The sequence below is a fragment of the Aptenodytes forsteri genome, unplaced genomic scaffold (genome assembly GCF_000699145.1).
Source record: "Aptenodytes forsteri isolate BGI_AS27 unplaced genomic scaffold, ASM69914v1 Scaffold15, whole genome shotgun sequence".
NCBI lineage: Eukaryota > Metazoa > Chordata > Aves > Sphenisciformes > Spheniscidae > Aptenodytes > Aptenodytes forsteri.
The window spans coordinates 7,103,192-7,120,719 of NW_008795129.1; positions in this window are offsets into that span (position 1 = coordinate 7,103,192).

Consider the following 17,528-nt stretch of genomic DNA (forward strand, 5'->3'; position numbering starts at 1 on the left):
CCATGACCTCATGTGTGGGTCACCCCTCTGTTACCTCATGTGTGGGTCACCCCTCTGTTACGGAACTACACGTCACAGCGGCTGCTCCTGCCTGACAACACAGCCATAGCGTGTGCCTCCCATGAGGCAGCAGCAGGTGGGAGGAGGGGAGACCGCCATGCCCCCAGAGCAGCCTCTGCTGAGGGCAGTTGTCTTCCTCCTGCCCTCGCTGCATGTTGAAGAGCTCAGGGCTGGGACACATTCAGCACAGGGCACCGTAGCCTGCAGGTTCCCTCACAGCACCTGCACCAGCTGCAGCAGGTCCAGGGCATCCAAAACATCATTTCAAAGGTGGGCTGAGACCAAAAACACCCCTGGGGCTGGCACCCGCTACGTGCCCTCCCCTGAGACACACTCTGAGCCCAGCAGGGAAATCACCTCTGGCCTTGGGGACACCTACGCAGGAGCGGGGAGAACCCTGGGGCTTCCTGGTGTCCCCTGCCCAGACAGCCCTCTTGAGTTAGAAGAGCTTTGGGATGATGTGGCAGCTCAGGTCATGACATGCAGCACCACGCTGGCACAGCAGACTGTGTGTAACTCCCTATGTGTGTTAATTAATGGGCCACAGAGAGCAAAGGTAATAATAAAGTTATAATGCTGTCCCACCAGTCTTCTCCATGCCAGCTGTTCCCTGAATCCCTCACCTCTGGCTTAATCCTACCATATTTTCTGCCCTTTGAGGACCGTTCACCTATAATCAGGCATTTCTCTCCTGTTCAACTCATCCCCTTCGCTCTCTCCCACCTGAGGACTAAGACTGCTTCCAGATGGCAAATGCCATCTGTGCCTGCAGATACCATCACCAAGACCCTCTCATCAGTGTCAGGCAACTCTTTTGGCTGCACATGGGAAAGAACTCGGGTGGCTGGGTTTTCTCGGACATGGGACATGAGGCCACACTGTCACCACTGCTGGGATGAAGAGTTTTAACTGCTCTAAGCCCAGACATGCAGCATTGGGGTGAGGTGGTGGTAAGGAAAGAAGATCCCTGAGACCTGCTAGACTATTTATAGGGTAGAAGACAGTGGGGGTGGCTGTTTTTCTTCAAAATATGTTACTTCTTCTTTTTAAAATCTCGGCTTTCCGAATCACAATCACCATGTTCATTTAGGAAAGCAGTGTAGTTTGAAGTGAAGTGTGAAAATGTAAAGTGTAAGCTTTCAAAAATGAGAGGCAATTGAGATAAGAACCCAGGGCTACTTTTTAATAAACTCTTTTTAAGTGACTCGTAATTTGGGAGATGGATGGGGAAGAAGGTGGAAGATATTGACTCACAATATTTGACTGCCTGTGTTTGATAATGAAACTCTGTTCTCAAGAGCAGCTTATGAATTGTTGCACGCACTCATCATTCCTACAGTCAGACATAACCAACAAGCTTTTTGTTGCATCACCAACATTTAAAATGATAGCTGGTATCAATCTGTTCTAAACACGATACATGGATTAGAGACCTCCTCCATCTGACTGCACAAATTAACCCTCCACCCCATAATTGCATGCTGGGGAAGAGTCACGTACATATCTGCCTTTAAGGAGGTTTTGCACCTGCAAAAATGTCTTCACAAAATTGTGCCCATTTACAGCCTAATGCTGCACGACTGATAGCAGCAAGCCCAGGATCCAACCACAGCTCCACCCTCAAGCTAGTGTATTCATCACATTAAGAAATAAAAATAAAACTATTTTCCTCTAACGTTGGTGATCAAACAGCATACCTGCACCAACAAAGGCCCCGACCCAGCTATGCTAACAGGGTACCCACCCTTGCCAACTCTGCCCCAAAAGGCTGTGCTTGGAGCTGGCTCCCCAACTCGATCACACATCTGCTCTGCAATTAGACCCACTCTTATTAGCAAACTCAGCTTTCTGCATCATCCAAGGCTCTTCTTTGAACATTACATAACTAATTACACACACAGAGATAAGGTTTGTTGAAAAGGCACTGCTCCCAATACATCAAGCAATCTGCTGACGAGAGAAAGACCACATTTCTGCAGCCTCCTCTCTAGCCCTGAGCAAAGCTCCAGGGCAGCCTGGGTGGGGACAGCTGCTCTGCAACAAATTTCATCCTTCAGCCCTTACTCAATCGGCCCCACACTTCGTACCGGTGGGGCAGCAGGGCCAGCTGGCAAGGGCAGAAGCAATGCGGTGAGAGCACATGTGGCACCCTGCAGTGTGTGGGGAGCGAATTTCATTGCTCTGTGAAATGCATAAAATGAGTTTGCAATCATTAGAGTCTGCAGAATTAGGTATTTCAGGTTTTAGGCTCATCTTTTGAAAGTCTGTTACAGGTTTCCCTTAGGAAGCAAGACTTGGGGAAGCTACAGGTGAGGTGGTTGTTCAGCCTTCCTGGAGACAGCACTGGACCTGGTTGCTTTTCTTGCCTGCTCCCTTGTGTTGGCCTGGCTCTTCTCCAGCCCCACAGCTAGCTGGCTCAGGAGATTAAGGCTGGAAAAAAGCTGCTGGTCTTTTCTGTGGTATTAAATTGCCTGTTCAGTTAAGGTCCGTGGCTGGCTCACCCTGGAGTCTGCCAAGAGCCTGCACCCGTGCCAGGGAAGTAGATGCTCCTCCAGAGGCAGCCAAGCTGTGCCCCAAACAGCACCAGATGGGTGCAATCCCACCCCAGGGGCTGAGCTGCTCCCAGGGTTGCCCCTGCCAAGGCGTCCATTTGTACGTCCCCTGCTCTGCTCCTTACCCCCCATCCCACCCCCGGTGCTACCTTCCAGCTCCATCAGCATACAGAGCTTGTTAGCCCAGAGGAAAAATAATTAGGAAGAAGAAAGCGGGTGGCTATCTTCTTGGGTAATGAGCTAAATAAATTCATGGAAGGAAGGGCCAGCCACAAAATGAAGGGGATGGGGGATAAAAGCACCCCTTTCAGAGGCAGCAGGCTGTTAGAGCAGCTCAACTGCTTAAAGAAATGCAGCCTCAGGGTTTCTTTAAAATCCCAGTGCAGAGGAAACGTTCAGCCTCAGGGGGTGTCAGATGACTTTGCAGAGAGCTCAGAGATTGTTCGCTCAAGTGTGCGCTTCTCTGTTGGCCCCTCTCCCTACATCTAGCTGTGAGGGGCATTGCAGGGGCTATTGAAAGTACCAGAGATGCTGTAGAGAGCTGTTGGGGCGTCTGTATATGAAAAACTCTCATATATGCAAGGTAATTGCTGGAAAAGAAAAAGAGGAAGAACCTGACGCCATTAACTGTGCAGTCCAGTGATATCTGAATTTGAGCTGTCTGAACTGTAAGTCCACACAGCACTACATGAACACTGCTATATAATTTTTGCCTGCATTACAGTTAATTCATGATATAGCTAATCCATTGAGATTAATCCACTGAGTTAGAGTGCATAAAGCTATAAACTCCTATGGATTCACATACTGAAAGGAAACAAGATGAATTATCCAAAACAAATACATGTGTAAGGTAAAACTCTGTGAGGTAATCCTGGCAGAAACTGTTTCCTTCAAAATTTCCTCCAAAGATTTCCCTACATGAGGAAAAATTTGCATACTTTGCATGTACATGTGCGGTGGAAACACTCTACAATGCTACTTGACAGCCCCCATCACAACTTAGTGAACTAGTATGTTGCAAACAATTACTCCATTTTAAGTTTTATATGAAGGCTAAAATAGATTTCAGTGCAGGCTTCGGTTACAACTGCTCTCTGCCTCCAGTGCGCACTAGTACGAGTCGCTGTTGCACAGCCCCAAAGGCAGGTTCACTGCCTGCCCCACCACAGTGCTCCCACCTCACACCAGGTGCTTAGATGGTCGCCCTCCAAACTCCCTAGCTCCCCCAGGGGACTCTGGGCCCCAGTTTCTCTGATCACTGTTCCCTGTTTAAAACATGGGTATGAATGTTTTACCCATACAACAGCAGTGTTAGGAAAGTAAGGTACATTTGGAGAGAAAAGTGTTCAGTTTCTGCAGTGTCAGTACTCAAAATGAGAAATGCACTGCTCATATCTGCATGTGCAACACTCGCGGCAGCTAACAGCAGTATTGACATCAGTGGCATGGGCAGCTCCTAATTCAATATTGAGTCATATCCACATGCAGGAGAGGACCTGTCTCCACTCCATTCCAAATACTGCATGCTCACAAACCTGCAACCCTACCACTCCTCAGCCCTGCACCTTTCATCCCATTCAGAAGATTATCCCATGTGCTGGACCAGAAATGCAGGTTCTGTTTTGGCTGGATTCCTGCATTTTGTGCTGTGCAGGAAGTTACAGGAACCAGAAACCAGGTCCCAAACCTGCCTGGATTCCTCAGAGCTGTCAGCTCCCTTATCTGCTTGGCATGGGGTGGGCAAAAGCAGGAATCTGGCTTCCAGCCGCCATATATCAGCTTGCATACCACTGGTGAAATGACTGCACTTAGGTTACATTCTAGTGAATGATTAAGGTACCTTTAGGAAACTAATTCTAGGCAGCTATTCACTCAGCATGTGACTTTACTGAATCTTGTTTTGAGGCTCTATGCAAAACACCAGGAACCTGATTTTCCAACCCAGATCTTTGGATCACAGACTAAAGAGGGAGTCCATGTTTCAGACAGAAAAAAAAAACCAAACACCAAAAACCAACAGAAGAGTAATGTTTCCTGGCAGCTCCTCCTCATCCCAGCCTGTACCTAAAGGTGACTTCATACAGCACAGGAGGAAGTTGTGAACAGCATCTTGACACTAATCCCCATCCCACTCTCATCTCTTCCTTCTGCCCAGCCTCTCCTCCACCCCAACCTTTTCCACCCCAGAGCTGGCCTCATTCAGAAGAGCTATTTAGAAAGAAATACCACCTTGATCAATCCATGCTAAACAAAATTATACATACTGTGACATGATTGCACAGTTCCTCCCTGCCCTAACTCTCCTTCCACTGCCTCCCTCTCCGAAACTCCCCTGTAAGAGGGGCTGGGTTTGGTACTCACCCAGATGCCCAACCTTGTTTATCAGCCCCCAGCTCCCTGCTGGCACCCTGCTCCCCAGCTGGTGCATCGCCCACTGCACCTACGCTTGCTCTCCCTGGAGACCCACACTTGCAGCTGTGGGTGAGGCTTTCAACACTGCAGAGGGAGGTAACACCTACCAAATTGTGCCTAGAAGGAAAGAAGGCGGCAGCCACAGGGGACGTGCCCAGCGAAAGGAGACTATGTAGCAGCCCTAACTTGTTAAGTTCTTCTGCTGTTTTTGGGCAAACCTCACCTTCCAACTCTTGATGCCTGCTGATGTGCTACAAATTTTGCACCATAAAAAAGCAAGTTTGTTTTTTCAGTAACATTTTGTGCCAGACTGTATTACTTCCTTCAATAGCATGAGAAAACAGAAGTATACAAAAAGAGTTTTACTGTGCACAAAACTGAGCTGAAGAAGCCCTTCTACATCAGCTACGCTCTCAGCCACACTCAAGAAGAATTCTCTGGGGTAATTCAGTATAGCAACAGTACTTTTGAATTTGATATAGTAGCACTACATTCCTCCCTTTCAAGGTGGGAAGGCTTTGTCCGCGTTCTTTATTACCTCTTTCACTCTTGTACCTATTGAGGAGACAATCCCCAGCATGGGAGCAAGCCTGCCTCCCAGCCCGATCAGGTGAAGGGATGACATCCCATTTGATGTCATGCTGCAGAGCTACGTCCCCATATCATGTGCTCAGGAAGACTGAGGCTGCCAATGAAGGTGCAGGTATATTACAACACTTGGATCCTCTCCATGCTCCCAGTTCTGGTGGGTGAAGTCGGATGGGCCAGGCAACCTGAAGCTCTTCCCTGGACATACACATTTGTAACAGCATGGCAGGGAAGCTTGATCTGGGAGGTTCTTGAGGGGAAGGCTTGGGAAGGGCATTACACCTTTTAGCCGCACCTTCCCCTCAAAAACCCAGGCCCAGGCATGAAAGTGAACTCCATCTTATGCCTCTCAAATTAATTATTATTCCCTCTCAACATCTGTTTCTCATGCAAGCATCTGCAAACTCAGAAGAAATCATCAGCTGCATAAATGGAAAACAAAGTGTCTTCTCCAGCAATAGACACGCTATGTGTTTCACATTGGGACTGCATGTGGTCACAGTGTAAAAATATGACAATCTTACTGCCAACATCTCTCATGTGGAAGTGCCATATGAAGGAAATTGCAAATATGGTTTGGAAATGGAGAAGGCTCTGCTGTTGTCATTACTTCTCCTGGCTTTTACCCAGTACTAAACTATTGCATTTTTGCTATAATTATTTTATCAACCTCTTGCTAACTCATTTTATGATTTCTTCACTTCCAACTAGTAGTCACAGGCACAAACATTCCCTCATTCAAGCTGATTCCTTCTAAATTAAAATTCCAAGTGAAAGCACAACATAGACCCTTTGCTAATATATTTATCAGATAGTTATAAATACAAACTATCTTTAGGTTTTGTATCCTGATATTATTCATAAGGTTGCTGTTACTGTATGTCTGTCTTTGTTTTCCACTTACATAGCACTTTCAACCATGGAAAAGCTGGCACAAAATGGCAAAATATTTTTTGCTTTGTGTCCTGCAGCTACAATTAAGAATGCCCCAAACCCATTAATTACAGCATTGCTCTTTCCTGAAACAGCACCACATGTATGAATTACTCCATCAATAGTGAACACTGTGTTTTTAGAAAAGGTACCATGAACGATCACGCGATACAGACTACCAGAAAAGGCAAAGGAAAACATACCATGCAGAATTTATATTGCCATGGAAATGTTGTTGCAGCCACTGTGCTGGTTCTGCCCTGAAACAGCGTCCTGCGTGCCATTCTGGACAGACTCTCTCCTTTCTTGTTACTTGCTTAGAGCTGTAAATGACGGCAGAGACATACCCAGCTCCAGCTGCCCGCCCACCCTAGCATTTTCTGTGGTTTCCACTCTTGCGTGGCTGACACCTGTGAAACAGTCATACAGCCACCCAGGACTGCATGGAGATACCATGCAAAAGCTTAGTTTTGTTACTCAGTAGTTTTACTGAAAAAAGTAATTATTTGAGTTACTGCTCCACAAGCAGCTAAGTCAGTAAAACAATAAAAAAAGTGTAGGTAAAATCAGCTTAGGGAATGCCTTAAACCTTTTTTATAAGACTGTAACTCCCATGTTACTGGCGTTCAGATGAGCCATTCAGATGGAGTTTTTTTCTTGCTTGTACATCTCAGGCAAGTGCAGTGAAAATTACAAGTTGAATGGGATGCAATCAAAGCTAGACTCAAGTAGAAAATCATTAATGGTAATTTGTAATCAAGTGTTGCAGAGCTTTCATTTAACAGTAATTAGAAATTACAAGATAAATCATATTTCTGAAAACATTCATTTCTTTTGGCAGTCTCAATGTTTTTTAATGCTGTAGTTACTAAGATGAAAGATATTTTTATTAATAGCGTTTTGCCTTTGTTCTATCCTTTTAGGAAAAAGTCTGACATCTTTGAATAGTTTTCTTATGAAGCTGAGTAGGTGTGCATATGGCTCAATACCTGCACAGGATAGCTGCTAAGAAGAAGTTGCACTGAAGCCGAGTAGAATTTGTTTTACTGTACTGTGGTTTATATTTCATTTGATCTGTCTGATCATGCTTAAAATCTGATTTATTCAAAATAGTCATGAGAAACTTTAACAGACCTCTGAGTTCACAAGTCTATAAATTTACTCTGCCTTGGTTGAATGGCTCACAAATGGACGTGCACAAAAAGCAGTCAGGGAATAGTTTTATGGGCAACATCTCAGAAATCACATCTACTCTACATGCCTGATATTCAGAAAAAGACCTGAGACAGCAGCTTGCATTATAGTCTCATCTATAAGAAAGAATATATTGAGTTTCAGGAGGATACATGGTTTAGGGAATAGAGTAGATGGAATGGACTAGACTAGACTAGACTAAACTGAAATGGAAAGGAAAGGAATAGCTTCAGCTAATAGAAATGTAATTCCAATGTAGGTGTAATTTCAAGTTACCACTACTAGAAAAGTGGAATTGCTGAGGGCTGTTCATTGATTGACCAGGGCTGAAGTCCAAAGGTAAGAAGTGATTCTGTTTTAAAATTATGATAATTTCTCAAATGTACATTTTTCCCACATCTGCTTGTCCCCTTTGTAAACTAAAAAAGGCCGTGCCAACTGCTGCATAGTCTGGAGAAAGAGACCAATGGTATGACATTGAAATGTTACTTCTTCAGATCAGTAATCTGATTTAGTGGAAGAAATTCCATGACTAGAAGCACTGGGATTTCACTGGGGGTATTGATATGCCTGAGCACTTGATGGGATGTAGAGGTGTATGGTGGACAGAAGAGAAACGGCTGTGAGGCAAGAAAATACACATGAGGATCATCAAGGCAGAATAGAAAAGGGTGGGCGGGAAAGCTGAGAAACAGGAGGAATTTATGAAAGGCTGAAGAGCTGAAAAAGGACAGGTGGCAAGACACTGAAATGAAAAGCAAACAACAGGGACAGGAGGTGCTGAGGGACATGCAAGAAAACAGTGGAAATAGAGGACATTGACAGGACTGCAAAGAAGACTGAAGTACAGAAGAGTAGGCAAGGGACAGGACACTGGCTAGGTTAGGAGCTGGCCTCACCTCATGAACAAGGAGAGGGTAAATGAAAATTTGTTCATCCATCCTGAGCAGAAGTATTGCAACATATAGCTGAATTTGGAACTGAAATTTTCATGTGTTTTAGGAGTGGTTCCTTCCCCTTCAAAGACCAGAAAGCAGACTGAAAAAATCAAACACATAGCAAATATAAGCAAACATGTGGATACATGATAATTAATTACTCTGTATAACTTTTCCATCAGCTTAATTTGAGATCGTTTGAACACATTGTGCAATACTCTGCTTCTTGCAGCATAGCTGTGTGGTTTCGTGGGAGGAACAGCGGGACAATGTACGCCACCTCGCAGTGCAGATGGAGATAACTGGATGGGACTCAGAGACATGGCGCACCAGGGTGTGTATGGGAATGGCACGTTCTTATATCATCGTGATTGCAGCTAACCAGCTTTTCCTCAGCTCATACAGAAGATACCACACCTCTTCAGGCTACGATTGTATTTAGCAAACCAGGTTCATCCTAAATGACCTTCCCTATCTATTACTAATAAAGAAGACAAATGTGCATTGCATAGTAAGAGCCTGCTATTTCATTTTGTGTCACTCCGGTAAATCCACATTGCTTTGATGGGAAATATCAGGATGATTGTCCCCAATTAGGCGCATTTACACTATTTCTGACTGTGATCTCCCAGACAGAAATGCATGTGTGCACGCTGGGTAGCTGACGCATAGTGCATTTGATGTTTCAAAGGCAGCAAACCCTCTGGGATTAGCTAACCGCTGCAGCACATGCTTTTCAGTTACACACACACACTCAGTACGTGTTGTACAGATCTGTGCAAGCACAATGGCCTGTTGCATGTAAGGAAACATACCATGACTAGAGAAGTCTGGGCATAAAGTAGCCTTACCACCAGAGTTAATACCAACACCAAATACATGAGTAATGGGGAAAAACAAAACAAAACAAAACAGAAAACCTCTAACCTGCACAACATTATAAAACTGGATAAAAAACTATGAAATTACCTATCATGTATTCTGAAGTCCAAGGATAATATCAAGCCCTATATGCTCATACTAATACTTGCCATGCTCGCAGTAGCTATGAAAAGCCATAATTTAAATTATAATGGTGTTATAAATTAATAAATTTACTAAGATCTTACTGAAAATTTGGTTGGCATTTCCATTAAAATTGCTGCTCCTGGAGTCATGTGAGGATGTCAGACTCTCAGCTCCTGTTCAAAGAGATGCCTCAGTCATAGAGAAATATCTTGAAAACTGGGAGCTCTTGCTGATCCTGGAGAGCTTGTGCATGGCTTTGAATGCAGAGAACTGGCTAGTCTGCAGCACTTGTGAAAGGGAAAACTGTTTAGAATTCCTCTTGTAAACAACCTCCCACTTTTCATTCATCCTTTTTTTTCTATAATGTTCAGCTACCAATAGTGAACATTTTACAGACAACAGATGTTCACAAGTTCAACCAACTTGTGCCCATCAGTCATCACAGATGCAAAGCTTCTTCTACATCTGAAAACCTGGCTGCTGCTTTGCATAAACCAAGTGAAGGATACCTGTAAATCCAGTCTTCATTATTTACTAATATTTTTGTAAATAAAGCGATCTTTAACAGATAAGGATAAAACACTTCACACCCTCCAGACATGATCCAGCAAGAAACTGGTTCAGCCAAAATGAACACACACAAAGCCTAGGACAAATCCCAGAGGCAGGCAGGATGCCCAAGGACATCTCAAACGGCACTAAAACCCATGTTTGGTTACTTCTTGTTGATGGATCCAGGGACTGATTACTGGCGCCCTGAGTAGCCCCTTACCTTGCTACACTCCTTTTCGTTGTCCAATGTCCCATAGGTAGCAGTGGCCAAAGATTAAAAAAAAAAAAAGGCAGATTAGTGGCTGAAATTCTGTGATTCTGCCAAAAAATTTTCCCCCAAATTCCCTCTGAGGTGAATTGTCTTCTAAGGGAAAAAATAGCCATTGTGAGTAGAGGGTTGCACATGCACACCCTGTATGCATATACACCCTGTATTTATGATTTCACCCACTCGTAGTTGGCAGCTGGTGTACCACGTAGAGAAGTCAGTTTGCCATAAGCAATTATCTAGCTCTGGCTTTGATTTTAATTTCTAATAAATAAACTCCAAGGCTGTAATTCTCTGCAATCCCAAATGAAAATTACAGACTAGTGGTCACAGAAGCCATCTCGGAGCTGACCTGCCCCTGATGCTGCTCCCCCTCCCTGGCGCCGGTGGCAGCAAACAGCGTGGGGAAGGCATCGCACATGGGAAAGTCATCGCACGTGGGGAAGGCATCATGTGGGAGATCTGCTGAGCTAGGCAATCCTGCAGTGGAGAAGGGAAGCCTGGCTCATCACAATGGTCATCCTCAATGTCCCTTGCTAGGACATAAGGTGTGATACGGACATGACATGGTGACACGGTTCACGTCTGTACAATCTGGAACAACCTCCAAGGTGTTGAACATGCCAGGTGAGAATTCACACTACACAAAACAGTAATGTATCTTTCTGTCTATGTGCCAAAACCCTTGGAGACTGGGACCTCCCATGCATTTTTAGGTGAGCCTTACGAATTTTTCTCTGAACAGGTCTAATTTCAGTTCCTCCCTTGTTGAAATTGAACCACGCACAGCCGTGCAGAATGCAATGGCACTAACTTCAGGGTGCTACCTAAGCTAGTGCCTTCTGTGGAAAACAAATGCTTTCTTATGAAATTAAAAAGGCGGGTACCCAGTATATGCACCATGTACAAGTTTTATGCTGCACATTGCCCGTAAGGCTAAAGGTGAGTCTGTAACATCAGAGGGTCTACAATATCAGAAGAATATTATACAAAATAATGTTCTACAAAATATTTGTATCTGTATAAAAAATCATTTTGTTTTGCAATGGCACAATCCCTTTTCAAAACATGAAGACAAGAGCAATCCAGCAACAGTACAGAACCATACAGTAGTTTTATTCAAAGGCTTAAGGGAGGATGGTTAAGATGGCTTCCTAAGGAAAAAACGCTCAGGAGATTATGCTATCTGTGTGTCTGTCTGTACGTTCCCTGGTAAATTTTGAGCCCTGTGTCCAGTTTTCACTGATAGCAGCATAGTCCTCTGTAAAATAATTAAGACTTTGTGTGTTTCATGAAAAAAAGATGACCAAGTAGAAGAGAAAGACTACAAGTGTCCTGACCAGTAAACACTGCAGCATGATTAGGAGATTAGAAGAGGAAGAATAAGAGCAAGAGAAATACCCCAGTCATTGGAAATATTTAACTGGAGCTCGCACTCAACGGTAAGGTACAAACTGACAGGACACCAGTGTTGCTACATCTAGTGCTCAGGGAACGATTTTTTAAACCCAGAAGAATTCTGGTTGGATCGAATGAAAATTTTGACAGCACTGCTAGCTCCAAGAATCTACCTGCCTGTTAAAAATATGTTTAAATCTTTCTTTCAGATATTCCTTTCTTTTTTTCAAAGCAAAAACTCATCAGTGACTTCTTTATCTCCAGTAGTCCGTTCTTTTAAGTCCCTGTCAATACAACTTGTAATAAGGACATGTCTGTCTTTATGGCTTATATGAATGAAATCTGACATCCCTTAGGGCACAAAAGTAAGGATTTCAGCCATGATTTTCACTTGCTTATCTGAATATTCATTCCAATTAACAGGAATGCAGCTTGAACTGAAATATCCCTTAGACACTGTTCAGACAAGTATTAGGGACAGTCTGTGCACAAGATCCTCATAGCTGGAGGTGCCAGCTGGACAACAGGAAGGAAACAAAAGCCCTGGACGTCAAAATGACTTGAGCAGAATCGCACAACAGTGACAAGTGGTTCAACGTCCTACTTGTTAGACCTGGACACCAGTTATTTCAAGATGCCAGGATGACCTGAGCAAGACTGGATACAACAAGCGCAGAGCGGTTTGGCTGAGCAGTGCCGCAGCAGTGCTGGGGAATGCAGCAGGGAGATGCCAGCCGGGCTTTGCCAGCTGAGGGGCAGGCTGCAGTGCAAGGGGTATGGACCCTAAAAGTGGTGCTGCCAGAGCCAGGTCTGAGCTGGTATCTCTATACGCCGCTCTCTAGGGATGTCGCCAGCACAGATCAGAATCAGCCTGAGGATCACTGCACCACAACTTGTTGGGCAGTGAACACATGAGCAGTTTTCCTGTAGGCTTTCAAAAGGAAAATACAAATTACCAGCTTTTCAGACCTGTTTCTCCTCTAACATTGGAGCTTCTCTGCTGCAGATTGACAGTCCCACTAGCAGAGAGCATGGAGCCACGAGGCATCCCTGCTGAGGGACATGTCGTGCTCCACAGACCTTGGGAATTCACCACTTTTCAGATGGCCACTGCTACCTGCTCCAGGGGAGCGAAACAGCTGGGAGACCACTCTGCAAAGGGATCTTCCTGCCTCAAGGCACTTCACAAAATGCTTCCAAAGCAAAGACGTCATCCTGACCATAAAAAAGACATGGATTTCCTTTGTGATGGTAAGAATTATGCCCTTGTCTGATATTACTTAACTTAATGAAAGAATATTCCCTTGTTTTATGGAAACTTTGAATGTCTAGTTCAACATCAAATGGAGCAGAGCTTGAAAGTGGTCCATAAGTTTCATTTGTCCTATTTCTGTGCAGTGTTGTGAAACTATGTGTTGGCACTAACGTTTCAGAAGTAAACTTCCTTCACATAGCAAGAGAATGAAATATTGTTGACATAAGTAAAATAGAATGTGTAGACTCTTCATTTGGTTTTGAAAAGTATCACTTTGGGGTCAGCAGACAAATTTTGTCTTTATAAGGGAAAGCTTTTATTGAAAACACAGACTATATTTGATAAGCAACTTTGCTATTTAAAGTGCATTTCTATAGCTAAGGTTAAAACACTTTTATCGTGTTCCATTTTCCTTACAAAAGTTCAAAACAATATTCTAAGTCCTAAGTGCAAAGTAATCATCTTAATTTTGTAATTATTTTTTATTTCATTTTTTATTATTTTATGGTGGACTATTTAATGTGGGAAAATTAATGGTGATGCCCAGAGCAGACCAGCAATTTGTACTGGTAACTGTATCTTCGCTTTTTAAAGAAAAAGGACCAGATCTATGAGTTAGCTATACCTTCGCTGTTTCAAAAGAAATTCCTACTGTGTATAAACGTAAAAGTAAAAAAAACAAGTGCTGTACAATTTGGAAAGACAGAGCTATGATTATCCAAGCTGTTGACCTAGCAAAAGTTAGTGGGAAGTTGTTTTTTATGCATGAGAAAATTCAACAAACCAAGACTGAGATGATTAGTAATAGAGTTCACATTTGAAGATAATTTTTCGGTAGAAAGTTGCAAGGAGAAAGGTGTTCACGGGGAAAGAGCCGGCGGTCCCAGCTGCCAGCCACCTCATGGCCCAGCCCTGACCTCAGCTCACTGCCCACTCTGGGTTACAGCCAGGTCAACCCCAGCCCAACCCAGTTACGGGTATGCAAAAATCCCAGTTTGAACAGAGGACAGAGGTTTTGAGATGCCATCTCTAACCCCCCCAGCAGCCGCCTCCTGTCTCAGAGCAAACCCGTTACTTTAATTCTAAGCTCTAAGAAAAACACAAGCTACTCTGCTCACAGACCCCCTGACCCATCCTTAAAAATAGCTGGGTAGCTCCTGCTGATGCCAACACAAACCTGACCTGAGCAAATTGCCTGACCCAACCCCAGCCTCATTCATTAGTCCATGCTTACCGGTGCTTAATGGCACACGTTCACCGGGACTGACTGGTGCACACTGGCTAGTGCTGACTGGTGCACACTGAGTATAACCCCTGCTTAGTGCTCGTACTGGTTCCAGTTCTTCTGCCAGAAGATTTGAGTTCACACTCCCAAAACTTTCATGTAGCAACAAGTGCAAGATAAATAAACTGTGCTTAATTCAGCTTTCCATGCATGTGTATGCAGATGTGTGAATTCCTTTTTTTTTTCTAATTACAGTTGATTCATACGGGGGTGAGGAGATATTGCTGTATATATTGCTACAAAATTAGCAGAAGGATAAAAAGAATTACCAGTGGATTGTGGAGCAAAGAGTTACGCAAAGCTCATGAATTGCAGCAGAGACTTCACCTTCATCTGCCCTCGGAGGTGAAGAAATCCTGTTTTCAGAAGTTGTGTTTCCTTTGGATAAGTCAACAGAGGGGATGGTGCCGAGCTTTTTGTTTGCAAGCTGCCCCTTCTATGGGTGACTGAGATGGCCAGGAGGGCAGCGCTGCCTGGGACATTCCCAGACAAGGTGTCAGCAGTGTGAGCAGAAGAGACAGGCATGCACCCCTCTCTGTCCCTCCTGAGCCCTTCCTTTTGACACTTCTTACTTTACCTTTGTCACACTAAAGAGTCATAATTATGTAAGTGCCAACTCAGAGCTACCTCACTCATCACTTAAGAATAGCGTGCCGCTCAGCCTAGTTGCTGGAAATCCTCCAGGCAAGCCCATGCCATTTATCTTGATGATGAGCACCACGAATATTTCTGCAGGCCTGACAGAGCTGAGGAGAATCTCTCACCCAAGCAGCACCAGTTCGCACTAGTGCTTTATGCTTTTGCACTTGTGGCTCTTTGTGTGTGGACTCCATTGGAAGGACTCCCTTGTCTGTGCGGAGGTGTAGGAGCCATTGCTGGACAGGGCGGCTCTGCCTTCAACCCCCCAGACATGCCTGTGCCGGGAGCCAAGGCCATAGTGTGGGGTGGGGTGGCTGAGGGCAGGCGTTGCACCCACGCCGCCAGAAACCAGGTGTTGTCCCAGGGATGCCGGGGGGAACGCACTGTTAGACCCTGTCCTTAGATCTCAGTGTTTTGCTCACTCTCAAGAAACAACTGCTTACACCGTTATCGTATGAAATATTTTTAAAGCCATATGAGTGCATGGAGGGGTTCCTTCTGTTTTTGCTGCTGTGTGTTCCCTTGGAGACTACTGGCTGGCAACTCGCACAAACACAAGTCTGTCTCTCAATAAAGCATACCTTCTGCTAAAGGCCCTCCTTAACATACTCAAAAGTCTGTCTCTCAATAAAGCATACCTTCCGCTAAAGGCCCTCCTTAACATACTCAAAATAGCCAAATGTTTCTGATAACTACGTACACTAGCTGGGTGAAGAAGCCAAAAGGACATATTTGATCCGTGAAGAACTGCTGTATTCAGCTGCTTGCAAATATCTTCTGTTCTTAAGCCACTTGTAGGCAGAGGCAGACCTAATTCCTGAAGCAGGAGGGAATGGGAGAGCAAAGAGTTTGCAGAAAACACCAAAATGCTAGGGATTATCTCCTGTGCATTGCTGGGGTTTTTTATCCAGAAAGAGCACTGGAAGGAGCTGAGGTTTTATAAACCAAGCACGCAGTCAACAATTTATACAAAGCCACTTATTTATATAAGGGCACCTAGACTGACCAGTTTAAAGTTCATTTGCGTATGACCACATTTATGAAGCTGCAGCCACACCTCTGACAGAGACATTTCAACCTTTAAGCATTTCCACTGAATTCTACACCTGTTTATATTGTAACTTCCCCTGAAACCTGTCAACTTACAACAGAGTGTGCATGTTTTTAAAAAAAATCAGCCTAACGCTCACCCTTGTTCATCTTCTTTCTTCATCTCAAACACTCACTTCAAACACGTGCTGCCAATAACCTTCAATGATGACTTTATCCACTGGTTTGCTATTTATGGTACTATGCCATTTATACGTTGTCCTTTTACTCAATATTGTTTTATTGAGTTCTTTTTTTCAATGAAGCATTGCATTACACTAAAGAATGAAGCTGGCTTTGTTCACAGCGAGTTAACAGCACATTTTAATGAGTTAGAAAGGAACAAGAAACTTTAAGGCAAGTACATATTTAAACAGTTCACTTGTGGAATTCATGCTGAGCTTCGAAAGACATGGGGACTTTAAAAAGGAGAAAACCTGGTTTTCTTAGAGGGAAGATGGAAGATGTTAAAGTATATGAAAGGAAATAAAGAGAAGATTCAAAAAAAACCCACCCCATGTGTAGAGTCAATATTTGGAAACACTCCATGTTCTAAACCAGCTCTTTGAAAAGCATTTCCTCTGCTAATTCCCTGCCAGAACCTGAACTCAGACCTTTATATTTCTCTTTGAAGGCCTGCTAGCAAATATTGTAGGAACAGGTTTTCTTCTGAGATTTTCTTTCATATTTCTTTCTGGTCTGTAAATATGAAAGAAAATAATTTCTGAGGAGATATTAAATAATTTTGGTCCTAACCAGAGCCAGTGTTGCAAGGAGAAAGTATGCAAGCTAGAATATAAATAGAAATATCAAAGCCTGTTCAAAACCTTGGTAGATGTTCATCTCAGTGTATAAGCTAATCTGTTCCATGTGGACAAACAGTATCTGTGAGACAGAATGAATATTTGGAGGAACAAGCGTGGGGAACTGAACAAGAAAGAATAATTAGTTTCAAGGTTTAAAAATACCAAGCTGGAACAGGCAGAATGCAAACTCCACCAGCTTCATACCAGAATATGCAAGGGGGAGGGGGGGGAAAGCCTCAATCATACTTCTGCAAAGTTTGTATTATAGTAACAGCTAGGACACCAGTTAGGGAACATGGCTGCATTACGCTTGTACTCCACAAAAAGAAGAGCCTCACAAAGGTCACTGTCCTGAAGACCTGACAATCTACTCAAACCTACCTAACTTCTACTGCTGGGCAATACTGGACAACTCCCGGTGTGCTTGAGACCACTGAGACAAGTGGCCATTACGGTAATATTTCCTGAGTCCATACAGATTATGGAAAAGCATTCTAGCTTCATTAACTATTCATTTAGGGAATATCCATTTTATTCTATGGCTGTTT